At 43.9% G+C, this 16,545-nt stretch overlaps 1 protein-coding gene and 1 pseudogene across 2 annotated transcripts in view; one reads left to right on the plus strand and one right to left on the minus strand.

The window, feature by feature from the left end:
- Positions 1-1,023: 1,023 nt before the first annotated feature.
- On the minus strand, positions 1,024-16,460 carry LOC124979322 (60S ribosomal protein L31-like; annotated as a pseudogene).
- Positions 12,181-16,545, plus strand: part of Pmp22 (peripheral myelin protein 22) — a 33,839-nt gene continuing 29,474 nt past the window's right edge. Inside the window, exon 1 of one of the 2 annotated variants that reach the window (XM_047546707.1) lies at positions 12,181-12,333. The gene's annotated coding sequence lies outside the window, so the exon portion shown is untranslated. Of the gene's footprint in view, positions 12,334-14,213; positions 14,904-16,545 lie in introns of those variants that run through there. The other variant, XM_047546706.1, reaches the window with a different exon arrangement.

Raw genomic sequence — 16,545 nt, forward strand, 5'->3', positions numbered from 1 at the left:
AAGATAGAAAATGATTTTCCCATCCTTTAATTTATATTAGTTGATTACTATAGGCTTCTTCTATCTAGAGGGCAAAAGGAGCTTGAAATACAATTTCAATACAAAATATGGGGGAGGAATAGACCTTTACTGTGCCAGTTTCAGCTTGTACGACACACATAATTTCCAGGAATAATTGAAAGAAATGCTTACAAGCCTACTTTTAGCCCTTGTGATATCATTTTCTATAGAATTAGTTTTAAGTGACAGTTTCATCCTGAGCTGAAAACTCAAGAACCTCTACCTCTCTATTATGGTTTGGATGTGAAGTGTGCCCCAAAATCTCATGTGTAAGACAATGCAAGAAAGTTTAGAGGTGAAATTATTGGGTTATGAGAGCTTTAACTTAATTAGTGCATTAATCTCCTGACATATTAACTGGTTGGTAACTGTGGGCAGGTAGGGTGTGGCTGGAGGAGGTGGGTCATTGAGGATATGTCTTTGAGGTATATATTTTGTTCCTGGTGGTTGGGTCTCTGCTTTATGGTGCCATGTCTTGACCTCCTTTCCTCTTCTGCCATAATGTTCTGCCTTACTTTGGGGCCCAGAGCAATGGAGCTGGCTATCTACAGATTGAGGCCTCTGAAACTCTGAGCCCTAAATAAACTTTTGCTCCTTGGACTTTTGGTCACAGTGAGTGAATAAAACACTCACTTCCAGCCCTCTAGGTTCTGCTAAGATAGCATCCCATCTGTCAGTGACTACCTCTGTGTAAAGAACAGCCTGTCACAGGTTCCCTGCCGTGTCAGGCAACAGGATTATAAGCAAGTTTACAGTTTTGTGTTGTGAGAGCACATGCAACAAACAAAACAAAGCAAAACCTTTGGTCAATGACTCATGCCTGTGACACCCTGGGCCACTTATCTTCTGCTCAGAATTATAAGTTTAATTTACTTTTATTGTATAACCATCTCAAAGTATCTATTATGAGTCAGAAATAGTGCTTTCTGGGGCCATTTTATAATTTTATTTGACAATCAGTGGTCAGTTCTCATCTACATTAACTGTAGATTTTTGAAAGAGGTAACAGGGTCATAGGTCACCAAAGCATAGAGCTTGTTTGGTGAAACTTCATCCTCATTACACTCCTGGACAATTGCACACAGATACAATATGGGACATTCCTTATTCCTTTGACCTAGACAGTGTCATTAAGCCTGGAATTCATGCACTCATCTGAAATCCCATCTCCTTCATGGTAAATCTCCAGATCTCTCTGAGTTCCTGAGGGGTATGCTTCTGGAAGTTCACTCCATGGATATGCCTGTGACTGTTGATGTATTCTTGAATCACCACTTCATTGATGGCAGGACAGCCCTTCTTACCATCCTCTATGCAAGGCCATTCTTCCAGACCCAGTGAAAAGGAAGAACACCAGAGATCATCAGAAATGGTGCCTTTGCCCAATGTAGAAATCAATGCAGGAAACAGACAAATAAAAAGGCAACACATATCCAATAGATTGTGGTATTTGTTGGGATATATACAGCACTGTAAGAACATAGGAAATGGTTTTCTATCAAGTCCTTTCAGGGAGTTTGAGAACTTTGCCAAAAATAATAAACTGATACTTTGTCTTATAGTTTTCTACTGCTATAATGGAATACCTGACTCTGGATAACTTATGAAGAAAAGAAGTTTGTTTTGTTTCATGGTTCTGGAGACTGGGAAGTACAAGATGGGGGGTGCATGTGGTGGGGACTTGTGTTGCTTCAACTCAAGTTGGAAAGCAGAAGAATAGGTGAACACAGGCAAAAGAGGCAAAACAGAGATGTATCCTCAACTTATAACCACTTCATCTCTCTCATGGTAACTAATCCAGTTGTACAATGAGAACTTACTACCTCAAGAAAAACATTAATTCATTTATGAGGATTTTATCCCCATGACTCAGACTCTTCCCACTAGGCCCCACCTCCCAACACTGAGGCAATAAGAAATTAAGGTTCCAACACATAAACTTGTGAGGAACACCCTAAACCTAAACAGACCTGGGGGACAAATGCAAGTCAGAGAGTTAAAACAGAGAAGGAGGCCACAGAATACACTCCTGGTAGTGAGAAGAACAAGTGCAGAGTCTAAAGACAGAACACACATATGTCAGAATGCCAGGTAGTAACCCAGCTATCACTTAGGAAGGGAAGTGTTTTGGGTAATAGTTCAAAACATCAACTGCCACATTTTGGATTACAGGAGAAAAGAATGCTAATTGGCTTATAAACAGGTTGTAAATAGGTTTTAATTTTGTTCTTGTTGCAGGACTTCTCAGATCCTTCAGAATTCTTTTATATATCTATGAAGAAGCCCCCCTTGGGCTTTCCCCCAACCCTAACAAATATTGAGCATGTTCTATGCAACCCTTAGAGTGCAATGCAGTTTTGGTAAAACACTCGACCACAGCACAGACAGCAAGGTGAGATGTTCCTACAGTTATTTGAGCTGATTGTACCCAGTGGTCCCTGAAGCAGCTTTCAGGGAAGAATCAGCACCCATCAGATCAATGCTGCCAACAAGTCCAGTTCACACATGCTTGTATAGCAGTGCTTCTTACTCCAACTATTTTTTTTTCCAGTCAATGAGGTGCTAAGTGTGGAGATTTCTTATTTTTATAATTTAGCAGCCTTTCTAAAGAAGGGTTCTGTTCTTCATAAAAGTTTTCCTGTTATTTGATTTTCCATAGGCCTTGCACTGGGAATGGAAGAAACACCATTTGGATAAGTGTTCAAAGAAAAAAATGTTGATAGTCAAACTTGTGTCACAGATGAGAGTTCATGGTACCAGGCCTGGGACTACATATCTATAGGGCCAATCTCAGTTTACCCTACAGCAAAGTTACTCAAAGTGTAGGCTGTACATGAGACCGTGCTGGTTCATAGACTGTTTCTGGTCTGCCATGAGGTAAATGCAGATGCAGAGAGTAAGAATTCAGAAAATTTTATTACAATGTGATGTTCCCGTGGCATCCAAGTACACAATCAGTGGGCAAGTCTGTCTCCCATGTCCTGTAGATTATGTAACTGGCTATAATGAATTAGAGATAAAGAACAAGCAAACATAATATGTCACCACAGTTAGTTTGAGAAGTCCTGCTCTATACTGCACTTCCAAGTGCTCCAACATCCTTGGGACTCTTTTCAGATTTATAGGATTGATTCTACACAGAACCACAAGAGCATCAGCAAATGTTTGAGTCAAGAAATTCCCACAGAATCTCAGGAATCTTCTCAGTCTCTCTGGCTTTACACTCTCCTATTTTGGAGATGCAGCTGGACCAACTATTAAGTCAATTTTTTCAGATTCTAGATATGCAGAAGCAAGTGAAAATTGCTGTTGCAGGGGTCATTGTCTCTACCCCAGATGGCATAGAGTCCTTTTCTAAATATAATGATTGATATCTAACCACAGTTCTAGGAATATTAATGTATCATCTAGCTTCTGGAGTGTAACAAATGACCTCAAACTCGTTGACTTAGAGTAGCAAATTATTGGATCTCACAGTTCTAAGGGATGACTGGGCTTTCTTTGGCAACTCTTCTGGTCCAGATCACACTCTTAGTTTCTCTCTTTGGTTGGTTCATGTATCTAGGTCCTCAGCTGGGATGACTGGAGTCTCTCAATCAACATCCTGCATCTTGCCTGGGCTTGTTCAGATGATGATGGAAAGGTTCCCATAATCAAGAGAACAGGTTCTAATGAGTAAGTACTTCTAAAGTCTCTGCTTATGTCATAGTTAATATCACACTAGCCAAAGGATGGCCAGGTCCAGATTCAAAGAATGGAGGGAGAGACTCCATCTCTTCATAGAGATTACAGAAAAGTTACATGGCAAGGGACCAGGCATATAGGACTGGGAAGTATTTGTGGTTATTTTTGCATTCCAATGAAGATTGAAGGGGCTCCTGCCTATTGTTCTAACTTGGTAGGTATCTACTGAGTGAATATTATTTCAAGGAGGCTTCAGTTTTCCTTCTCTTTCCATAGATGAGATTAAATGTCCAAAATACATTTCTTCCAGAATTTGGGTTCTGCCTGTGGACGACTTTGGATGCCAAATACACTTAGTCATTTTCTGTTTACTCTTGCCTCATGGAAGAAGTCAGCAAAGTCCAGTGACCTAAGTAAGGGGAACTGTATGACTTTTGTTTCCTTTATTAAAAAAAAAAAAAAAAAAAAAAAAAAAAAAAAACTGCTGGTATAGACAAGGAATTGCTGCTGCAGTGTGAAGCTGTTAAGGCATTCACAAAACATGTATAGAAGGGGTAAAGGCTGAAAATTGGGTGCTGAAATTGTAGGCTGAAAAATGGCTCCCTCAGCCCCCCGAGTGGGAGCATATGCCTGGTGTGCTGTACTTGTAGTACCCTGGTGTCCTGCCACCAGGCTTACACAAAGGTTTGTGTAACAACTGATTATTTACCTCAGCTCCATAGCTGAGTAGCCTATGCATTCAGCCTCATTGTAGGTCTTCCCTCTTAATTTGATGGTATGAAGTCCTTTTTCAGAGACTTTCAGCTAGAAGCGGTCTGTTTTTGGCAATCCATATCAATCACTTTCACCCTGGATTCTTTGGAAGTAATCCTTTAGCTGGGTTGTTTGAGGAAGCTGGGATGGTCTGTGGGATGTCACCACTCGGATGCTTCTGTTCCTCTAAGGATGAAGGATTTCCTTCATGTCCCTCTTTGCATACAAAAACACTTGGAACATCATTGATTTTCTGTGCCCCAGCTCCAGTATTCTTCCGTGTTCACCTCTTTCTGTCCATATGTGGAGATTCATTCAAGGGACTTTGAGGACTAGTAGAGGAAAAAGATGTGACAACAAGGGGCAGTGAAAGGCAACGAACTTTATTGGTGATGCTTGCATGAGGAGAAATGCCCTTCATGGTATGATATTTCCCAGGGGTTACAACTCAAGATCCATATCCAAGAGGGGAGGAGGAAAGGAACTCTTAGGGGGAGAGGACATCAGAGAAGGGCTCATATGCCCAGGTGATATCTGTGCCACTCTGGGTCAGAGAACTGTGAAGTGCTGTAGCAACTTGAGGTCTTATAACCATGAGGCTCTTCCTTATCCATGGGTAAAAGATATGTGTTGAGGCTTTGCAGGGTATTTAAAATAAATAGGTTCTATACATCTAAAAATCTGTTTTTTTTAAAGTTACTTTAAAAGTAACTAGAAGTATAAACATTTGAATCTGACAGCAGTCAATTTTTGAGCTAATACGTCTCAGCCTGTAGCAAAGAAATGAACAACTTAATATGCAGAGACAATCTTGGGCTCATTTATATAACATCTTAACTGAGTCCCAGGGAACTCTTCCAAAGACCATGAGAAGGGTATTCCCTGAGTCACAACACTGTGTTCCTCCCCAAAAGGAGAATAAGCATACGATAAGAGAGCCTGAGCAGCCATGGGGAACAATGTGGCCTCTATCTTGGAGCACTGTGTGACCTCAGTCCACATCTACCCAATTCCTCACCCCAGATCATAGCAACAAATCTCTTTGGGATTTCTTCTAAATGTTGGCCACTACTGATGTTTTCTGTTCCCTGTCTGGGGAAAATTAGCTGGCCCAGAGTCCTTAGTCAACGCCTTCTGCCTTCAAATCTGCCTTTTCTTTTCCTGAGATCATAATAGTCTATTTCATCCACTGAGGAAGACTAGAATGACAGTGGAGAGGGCCACATAAGCCAATGTTTCCAGTAGGTGATAAGCTGGGAACAAAGGTTCTATGGCTCAATGCACTTAGGAAATGCTTTGTAGTCCAGTCTCTTTCTAGGGATTTACAAGGCATAAATGCCTATCAAGGGACTGAAGTATGTAAGAGTGAGACCTAGAAGAAGTCTTCTCTAGAGGAACACTTGTGAAAATCCCTTGCTGTGATGAAAAATTTAAAAAGGTCCTGAGGTCTCCCAATAATTGAGGTTTCTCACAAGGTAATGGAATTCAGCTATCAATGTTATTTCATTATGGGTCATACTGTGAAGCTGGGGAGTGAAAGAGCTGGAGTAAGGTAAAAGAAAATAGGAAGAAAGAAAGAGACAGAAAGCGAGAGAAATTCTGAAAAATAAGATAAAATGGTAGTAGGTGATGGACCATTGGCACCACACAGGGCTTTCTCCCTAGGATAATTGACCATAATTTTTCAGGATACTCATCTGAATTGCAGGTCTAACCATGATTTTGCTGTGGGTAGTAAGGATTCTAATCTTCAAAATCACATACCTAAACCAATAAACTTTTGGCACATTAAAAGTCCCTCAAGGTAAAGAAGATCAAAGTCACTTTTTTTCCTTTTGAGTATATGGATATAATTTTAAAAGGACAGAATAAGATTATCAAACTCTCACTCCACATAAATGCTTGCATTTTACCATCAACATTATGAGACATACAACTTAGTTCAATATTATCATACTCCCTCTGTGCCTGAATGTGAGACTCCTTTTGAGGCTGTGCAAAAGATGAAGCAATGCCTTGTCAGTGGTCCTCCTGGCCACTCCTTGGAGTAGACCCAGTGTGTACCTCCTGCACTTAAGCCAAAATGTCACAGATTCATTATAATGAGACCTGAGATGCATGATTATTATCCCAATTATTCCTATTGTTCAACTCCATGCAAAGTTGTGTTTCCCATCTTATATCAGAACTTTGAAACTGTTAGTCAGTCTTCCATTGCTGTGATAAAATACATGAGAGAGATAACTTATAAGAAGGAAAGATTTATTTTGGCTTATGATTTCAGAAATCTCAGCCCAGGGTCAGCTGGCTCCATGGTTTTTGGGCCTGAGGTGAGACAGAGCATAGTGGTGGGAAGCACATAGTGCAGGAGAGCTCCTGATCTCATGACATTCAGGAAGTAAAAAGAGAAAAGAAGTGGCATGCCTCCAGTAACCTAACTTGCTTCCACCAGGCCTGGTCTCCTAAATGGTGCACCACCTCCCTGTTGTGCCACAGGCTGAGTGCCAAGCACTTTAGCATATGGCCTTTGGGGGACCCTTAAGATCTAAGCCATAAAAATGCGGTTTAAAAGAATGCTATTTCATTGCATTCTCCCAACTTTGTTATCTTTCAGGTTTTGCTTTTATTGTTATCACAGTAGAAGTCTAAGTCTATACATCTGATGGAGTTGAGTGGTTAAGAATACAGTGTCTTGGCTTCAGATGACCAAAGTTCACATTTTGGTTCTACCATTTACCAGCTCTGTGGGTGTCTTAGGGGGTCATAATTCTTCCACTGTGGGATTGTTGTAGGTATTAAATGAGAGGTTTAGTACAGTTTCTGGCCCATAGTAAGTGCCAAATAAACTATAAGCATAATATGTATGCATCATGAATGTATCCTCATTTCATTAAATATGTTTCCTCCACATTATTTTCAAGACTTACATAATATTTCATCATATGACTATACCAAAATGTACCTTGCATTCCTCTAAGGTTTGAGATTTATGGCATTCACATTTTTCTTCATTATAAAATGTTGCAATAGATACCTTTACAGCCAAATTTTTGCATATTTGTGACTATTTTAAGGTAAATTTCTAAAATTTTAATCTCTGAGCCCCAATTTTAAAATAATTGCCACATGAGGCCCAAGCTCACCACTGAAGTCCTCTGGATTAGATATTTCCTAATCTTTAACAATGAAGAGGAAGCATGCTTGAAGCTTTGCCCAGTTTTCCTTTGAACCTGTCAAAAGGATTTGACCTTTGCCAGTGACCTTCCATGCCTGAGCTGAGGTTTCACACTTGAGAAGTGGTTCAGGGACTTGGAGATGAAGAAAACATCTGCCCTCAAGTTCATTCTAAGTGCAGCTGCTGTTCCTCAAGCCAGAGGTTCACAGAGAACACACATGATGGGGACAATGAAGGGGTTGTCCCACCATATTCCCATCTAGAAGCTTTTGTGTTCATTTTGTCCTTTTTACTGGAGATGAATGCCCCATTTCTTGGCATGTCTGAATCAAGCGTTCCCTTGCGTTATGTTAGACTTTCCTGTCTACCTCACTCCGTAAGGACATTAAAGCTCAAGCTGCCTTCCCAGTAGTATTATCCTGGTTTGCAGGAGCCTAGAAAATCCCTTCATTCCTATTCCTCTCCTTGCCAATCTTATGTGGCAATATGTGACTCAGCTTTCCCACCTCTGTTAGAGCAGAAGCCTATCACTTGGAAGTAAGAATTTTAGAAAAGTTTCAGAGCCTACTTTTCCAAATACAAATCCATCTCTGACCCTCTCTTGCTTAAATTTAACTGCTCCCAAATCCTTCCTCCATTAGCTAAAGAGATGTGAGAGAAAAGACTGTGTTCTCCCCCTCCACTTGCATCTCTGGAATCTGGCTTCCCTAAGCAAGAATGAATGCATTTAGGAACAAAGAGTTCTTTGTACTTTGTACTTGTTTAAGTGTTTCAGTGCTGGGACATAATCATTCTGTGCTTTCTCTCTCCCACAGGTGAAGAGGCTAAAGATGCACTTTACTCCAAGATGAAGCTGTGAATTTTAAAGATGCCATTTAGGGAAAGGCTTGTGCCATTTTGTGTATCTGTAGGCTGCTTTCTGTCTGTCTTTGTTCATAGGGAACATCTTTCAGGGACTTGGACAGAACATAATTTCAAATGTATCTATTTATAGAGGGGTCTGCCATGGAAGTCAAACTAGCTCCTTCTGATCCTTTCTTTCTCCCTTTTCCTCCTCTTCCTTCTCCCTGTCTCTCTCCTTCCTTCCCTCCCTTGCTTTCTGTCCCCTGCTTTGCTTGCTGTTTCACTAAGCTGCTCTCACCCATGGTCAGAGGAGCCTAAACGAGTCCAAATGAGGGAGAAACCTGGCTTTTGAAGATTCTTTCAGACCAGCTGCATCTAGGCCCAGCCAAGAGCTCCCACGCAGGGCTCTGGCTTCAGTGAAACAGGAAAGGCTTCAACTGTAGCGTAAACACTGTCCAGATATCGATGGAGAACCCTGTGTGATAAACGCTTCAATGACCACTTCACACCTGAATGATGACCCACTTCAGACGCGCTTCTAGTTTATTCTTTGAGGAGTCCACAGAACAGAAAAATCACAACTTAGGGAACGGAGGATATGGTTTCAAGTTCCTCCTTGGCCTTCAGTAGCTGGTCCCTGGAGGTAAACTGGTAAATTTCTCAAGCCCCTCTTCTTCACATAAAAAATTTGTTACAGTGATTCCTCATCCCATAAGATACTATATGCAACAGTATTTTACTAGCTACAAAGTGCAGAAAGGGCTTCCTCCTTCTTTGGAGTCTGCTTGGGTTCCTCTCTGCATGGATGATAGTAACAGTCTTAATGAGATAAACTGTTTCCCACAGGCAGATTTTGCCCCAATTGCTGGTGCTGCACCTGTGACATGGTCCTTCCCATAGGAGGGCATGTCTTTGTTTCCAAGACGAGGCAGGATGCTGGAAAGGGGTACTTATGTGATTCTGTGCTTTCTCCCACAGGTGAAGAGGCTAGAGATGCAATTTATCCTCAGATGAAGTTGTGAATTTTAAAGATGTCATATAGGGAATATGCAGTTAGTGGATGTCCTGGAACATTTTCTTGTCTTTTAATGGAAAAGGAAATGTGAATACCTAAATAGGTACACTATGTCAGTATCTTTCATGAAATAAGGAAATTAAATTTTAGAGTCTATGGAAACACAATGAAAAAAGATAGATGTGCTAGGAATCAAGACACAAGTAGGAGCAACACAGCATGCAAGACAGCATGGGCTCTGTAGCAGTGTGTGTTGAGAAAGCTACCCAATGTCTTGCTGTGCCTCACTTTCCCCTTCTCATGAAAACATTTCACAGTGGTGTCTATTCCATAAAGTAAGGACTAAACTATTTGATTCATTGAATTATTCAAATTGGTGACTGACTCCTAATAGGCACCAAATAAGAGCTATTCTTATTATTTTAATCAATAACTTATGGATGATTTGTTGTTACTGCTAGCAGAAAAGTACATGTACTAGAATTAACCACTCTGATGTGATTTAACCTGTGTTTCCTCAGAAAAGTTTCATAACTCATTTTCCCTATGTGTGAAAGGGAGGAAATATTAATGACAAATGCAATTGATTGGGTGATAGTTCTATGTGATCATTATATAAGGAAAGTGGCCCAGAGACATATTCTCCATGGCCCTGCCAATATAGTGCTCAAAACAAATGTCCACAATAGGTGTTCCCATCCAGCTGAGGAGAGGGCTACTTGAAACAGGAAAGAGAACAGAAAGGCATTTTTCTCATTTGGCTCCATGGAGGTGTGGGGGAGAGAACCCAGTCCAGAAGGTCATTCAGGGCTTGTCTGCTAGTGATAGAGAGCCAAAGGGACTCAGGGTCAGGAGAGCAGGTCCTGGAAAGAGAAGCTCACGGAAGAAGAGTGGAATGGCTGATTGGAACAGTCCTATCCAGTCAGAAACAAAATCATACCATCACCCCTCACCCCATCCAACACTCTTCCTCTAAATTTTTAGCTCTTGGATGAGGAATAGTCTTAGATGTGTCCGTGTTTGGTCCTGGCCTAAGAAGCAGCAGCCTCTGTAATACAGCTTTCAGGGTCTAATCATGGGGATAACGTCTAGAGAGGTTAGGAAAACCATGCTCCTTGGTTCCTAGCTGCCCCATACAGAAGGATTGAAGGGTGCTCTCTTTCTCTCTCTCTCTCTCTCTCTCACACACACACACACACACACACACACACACACAAACACACACTCACACACCCTGTTTTTCTGGGCAAGACTAAACCTCAAATTGCAAAATACTGTAGCCCACACTGATCTTTACCTCAATTTGGGTCCCACCACAGAAGGGAACTGGAAGGAAAACAGGGACATGCTAACTCCAGACAACTTGGCTGGACAATGAAAGAATCTGGGGAAGAAGAACATTACAAATTACCCATATCTGAACCCCATCCCTGACCACCAACAGCAACATCTCTGGGCGCAGGTCTAGGCTAGGTCATTGGTGAAGTGCTTGGGTGGTTCCAAAGAGCAGTCAGGGCTGGAACCATGCTGAAAAAAATAAAAATGACTTAAGCAAATGGTAAAAAGTGGAATTGTTTCATTTGGACTGGAAAGATGCTGGCTGTGAGCAGATAATTGAAGAGGACCTTTGGACTTGTTTCTAGAAGACCAAGGAGCCCAACAAGGGATAGTTTCTGCAGCAGATAAGGACCTCTCCGAATTCTGTGGGTGCTTCCAAATTGGGGATCCCTGACATAAGAGATGGGAAATTGTCAGAATTCCAATGTCATTCAATGGAACCACATCCCCTTGTCTTAGAGTACCCATCTAGGAGCAGTCACTAGAGACTGGGAACTCTTTTTGAGAGCCTGAAAGAATGAATAGAAGCTAAAAAGAACCTGAAGAAGATTGTGCTTTTGTTTGCCAACTTTTCTTGACTATCCAATTGTTCATCCAGCCTACCCTGCCTGACAGGTCAGAATGTTTTCTGTAGAGATTTGTTTACTTGAATTGAATTATCTTATGAAAGTCAACATTTAATAATGAGTTGATGAAGGGATCATTAAAGACAGAGCCGGAAGACCCATTTCTCTGAGCTTCATTCTAATATATTGCCAGTGCAGTATATTGGGGTGGAGCAGGTAGCAAAGATCCTTAGCAAATGGACCTGATTTGGTGATTTTGAGACATTACCTCCCTGTGTAATACTGCCTGATACTCTGAGGAGTTATCTGTGCCATGTTGGAGTGCTTAAAAGGATGTTGTTGATTTAAATGAAACTTATCTGTATACATAAAACATGACTCACACAGATCCTCACACAGTAGATTTCATCCCTGCAGCATTAACTGGGAGTTGGAGGGAGGGTGCTAAGAATTGCCTGAACTTCTCTGCTAGTGTGCTGGTTGGTACTCCCAGGAAGAACAGCCTTGGCTCCCAGGTTTCAGGCACACCCTAAGCTCTTGTCTCAGTTGACTCCAGGCTCCCCATTCCCTGCAGGGCCTCTTGGGATCATGCTGTTCTGGATGGTTCACAAAGTTGGACACTGTCTCTTTAAATAGTAGAGACTGCGAGCTTCTCAGGCCACCATGACATATCCCAGCATTGGACCAACCCCTAAATAAACTGGAAAGACGCCTGGTCTGACTTCAGTTACAGGGAGCACCACCAGGGAACATCTCCGGGAACCTGGTTGAAGGCAGCGGGGCTTAGTTTGACTGCTGTGGGTCACTGGCTTCCCAGTGGGGAGGGCCTTGCCTTGCTATCCTTTGCATTTGACTGCAAAGAAATCCACGTGGAGGAAGGGGTTACGCTGTGTGGTCTGGTGAGTTTTATTGGCAGAATGTGCCTCTGGGTGGTGTGTGCTTTACAGAGAGTTACTTAATTCCCTAACCCCTGCAAACTGCAAAAGGAAAGAACTTCAATGAAGATAGCACATTTGTGTTGGAATTGACTGGAGAATCAGAGGATTTTTACAATTTTTGGTTAAGAGTTGGATATACACTCTGGCTGGGGAGGCAAGAGAATCATCCGAAAGCATCTAGAATCCTACCACATCCAGACTGAAGAAAGAAAGGGGTCTAGAGGCTTTTTCCCTGTTGGGAAACAGCTGGCAAGTAATCTTGGCAAGTAGGTTAGGAAGACCCCTCCACCTGTGGCTGGCTAGGTCCTGGGTGTGGCCTAGTCTGGTTGGCACCGCACTGAGCTGCATTTCTTCTCTGCCACTGGGAGCCAGGCAGGAAGCAAGAGGCTGGAGAGAGATGGATGGGTTCACCTGTCTGGAAGCTTAAGGTGTGACTGTGACCTGAGTAGTTATTGATTAAAATATTGGGTTCAAAAGAAAGGAAGAAGCAAGTTGTTGTGCACTTATAATGCATGAACTTTTCTAGATGTATATTAAAATTCATTTAAAAGTTTACTTAAAAAACAAAGGACAGGCAAGAAAATCCTGCATTAAATATGCTAATATTTGTGAAGCATTTACAAATACCCAAATACTACCTACCCAGCACTGGGTAGGTAGTAAGTACATAAATATTGATCATATAAATAAGAGGCAGAATAGCACAAAACTAGGCAATAATTTCTAGGTCAAATTTGACTTATAAAATGACCCACAAAGTAGAAAAAAATTTCCATTTCTCTAGTCATTCCACTTGCATATGCACTCTCAAGTACGGCATTAAGCTATTTTAGAGCAGGGGTGGTTAGGTGTGCCTTGAAAAGTGTTGATGCGAGGGTTGAATGTGATATTATAATAATAGTGGTGAAAATTTGGGGAGGGGGCCCTTATTTTATTCCATATACTATGCTGACTGCTTTATATTATTTATCATCAAAACCACTTTGAAACAGACAGTATCAGCCCTCTTTACAAACAAGAAAACTGAAGTGAACTTCAGAAATGGCCCAGATTCACAACAGAAGGAAGTAGGTGATCAGGTTCGTCTGAGTCCAGGGCCAGAGTGCCTATACACTGTACCACACTGCTTTCCATGGACCCTATGTGGCAGCACCTGGCATTTAATGGGAATTGAATAAAAATTTTATGAGTATTCTTTTTAATCCAAAAAGTTCTTTTTAAATAATTGAAAATATTTTTCATTTATTTTTACTTAGAATAGGGATATAAGATTAGTTAAAACAGTAGTTACTTTCAAATGGTGAAATAATATGGAATTCTTTGAGTTATTTAGAGTGATAAGGTCGTATGACACAGTATGCTGGCAGGTAGGGAGGGTATGTGTGAAAACTGCTGCATTATTAGCACGCAAAGACATTTCTCAGCTACATTCTGGCTCCCTGTTTGGTGCATCAGGGCTGGCCTGCGTGAAAGCATCTTAAATGGGCGCACCTGCAACAAGCCAAGAAGGGCTAGCCACTCTCTCCCTAATGCTGGGCGGACCACACTCAGGCGGCTATGAATCAGCTGATTTCCCTGGCTGCTCTTCCCCCACCTCAAATGGCCACTTCCCTCACACCCCGTGGCCAGGACGCCAGCCAAGGCTGGGAGCCAAGCCAGACTGCCTCAGGCAAACTTCGCCTGGAACTTATTCCTTGGTAGTCTGGTTTTGCCTGGGCTAGGAGCAGCGGGATCCCAAGGTACGCTGTCCCACAGTCAGTCTGGTTCTTCCTCCTCCCCCTAATTTTCATCCAAGCAGGGTCTTCTAGATTGATCCCCTAGAATCTTAGAAGTCAGCACACTTCCTAGGTGCAGACACAGAGGGGACCAGCTGGTGGGGAAATGTCCAGCTAAAACGCCAGGGCTACCAGGCGGTGCCAGAGATCCAGAGGAGAGGGACGTCTTTCAGCGTTTAAGCGCGGGTTCGCTCCTACCGGTAGAAGAATTCGGCCTTAGCCCACGCGTGGGCTCAGTTGGCGCCAGAGCGCCCCGAATCCCCGCGTTGGACACCCGTGGGGCGACATCTGGCTGGCTTGTCCTACGTGGACTGAGGGGGCCGAGGGGCGAATTTATCGGTCAATTCTAACTTTCCATGAGCGCGGCGGAGTCAAGGAGAGGTGGGAGGTGAGAAAGTTCAGCGGCCTCTAGTATCCAGTAAAAGTCGCCTCGGTTTTGCAGAGATCGGCTTTTTCCCCAGGCGCATTAAAGGCCAAATAACTGTCCTCCGCCTGCCCTCCCTTTCTCCCTCCTGCCGGCTCTCCTCCCTGAATCCCGCCCTCCCGCACACGCTGACCCAGAGACACACCCTTCTGCAGCGACGCAAACAGGGCGTTGTTCCGGTTAAAGGGGAAAGCCAGGAGCCTCCCACTGCCCCCTTGCTTCGCACGCGCAGCCCCGCAGCACAACTCTCTTTGGGGACACCAGCAACCAAGCGTACGACTCAAGTTTGTGCCTGAAGCCGTTCTGATCCAAGACAACTATTCCTTTGGGCTGTAAGTAATTTGGTGGAGAAAGTGAGGAGATGGGGAGAAACATCTTCTGGTGGGAGTGTGCCAGAAGGCTCAGAGAAGGCACCGACTCTGACCAGGTGTCTGAACTGTCTGTCAGGAGCTTGCAGACCCCTGCCTGTCTCATTTCCTTCCTACCTGGGAAGTATACCGTGAGGAGTACCTTTCTGGTCTGTAGACCACCGCACCAGGCGGGGATAGTGGTGGTGTCTGAATAGAGGCTACTTAAGGGCGGTGCAGTAAGACTTGCTGGAGAGGTGTCGACTCCAGGACGCATTGGTAAAACAATCCTTAGAGTAGACATCCCAGGATTACTGGACCCCTGTGGTCCTCCAGGTCCTAGCCACATGCCCAAGCATCCTCTTCTTGCTCCTGGGCACTAGGAACCATCGTATTTAATTTTAATCCTTCTGAAAGACATCAGAAAGCCTTGTTTATTTCTTCTGTGCTTTTCAGGGTTTCTTGGGATGTGTTGCTTGTGGAGAGAAACGGAGGCTTCGGGGATTGGGTGCTTTTAAAACACTGAAATGCCTCTCTGGCAGAAGACTGTCATTAACTGGTCCTCACCCATGCAACCGTACATATGTTCCAACGGGTCATCCCAACCTTCAGTTCCCCTAAAGTCTGTAAAATGAGGGTCTGGGAGCTTAAAAAATCGGATGGAAGATGTACTGCCAGCGCTCATCAACTGGAATTCTCAGACTCCAGTCACTTCTTTACCCTCTGTCTCTCCTTCCCGCCAGACATCTACACCCCTGAAATCAAGCTCCTGGGCTCCTGTTCCCCTGCCCCGCCCAGACTGAACCCGAGGCTGGACCTGGTCGCTGGGGTCTATGTGCCTGGGGCTGAGACTAGACCCCCTGGGGAACACACACAGGGCTAGCCCGAGCAGAATGTCCCCCACCCTCAGGGGCTGCCAGGGAAAGCGCCCCCTGGGCGGGAAACTCAGGGTTTGGGCAACCCTCCCGGACCATTCTTTCCTTTCCACACTCCTCTGGCTCTGCGCTGTCTCTCCGGAGCTGCCAGTCTACGTACGCCAGGCCGAGCGAGGGCCTGGACGGTTCCCCTATGCTGGCAAAACTGGGTGGAAACTTGGAGACTAACGGACTGCAGAGCGCTTTGGGGTCTTGGAAACCATCTTTCCTGCTGTGCTCTCGCTCACAGTAGGCTTCTGGTGACTTCAAGCCTCTGGCAGAAATCTGGAGCTAACTTCCCTTATCCTTATGTCTACCCTAGAGGGGTATCCCCATCTGAATCCGTGTTTAGGAGAGCGCAATCTCTGTTCCTTCCGGAGTCTGGGTGTCCCTGGAAGGCTGCAGGACGATTAGAGGCCTCCTATGGCCTCCACTAGTCATTCTAGAAACTCCTCCCGGGGTGATTGAGACTTGCACACCGCTTGTTTTGTTCCCAAAGCAAAAGATGTTCAGTTGCAGGCGGGTCCAGTTGGCTGCTGGGCGGGGATCTTATGGTCGGCTGCCGCCCCCTCTTGGCAGCGGTGCGGGCGGGCAGGCGGGCAGCAGCGCTCAGTGCCAGGCCCGGCATTCCGCTAGCCCGGGGATCCTCCCTCTGCGCGCTCCTCCCTCGCTCTGCTGCCGGTGCCTCTGGCTGACCAGTGCGTTCGGCCTCA

Source organism: Sciurus carolinensis, chromosome 3 (genome assembly GCF_902686445.1).
Source record: "Sciurus carolinensis chromosome 3, mSciCar1.2, whole genome shotgun sequence".
NCBI classification, from domain to species: Eukaryota; Metazoa; Chordata; class Mammalia; order Rodentia; family Sciuridae; genus Sciurus; species Sciurus carolinensis.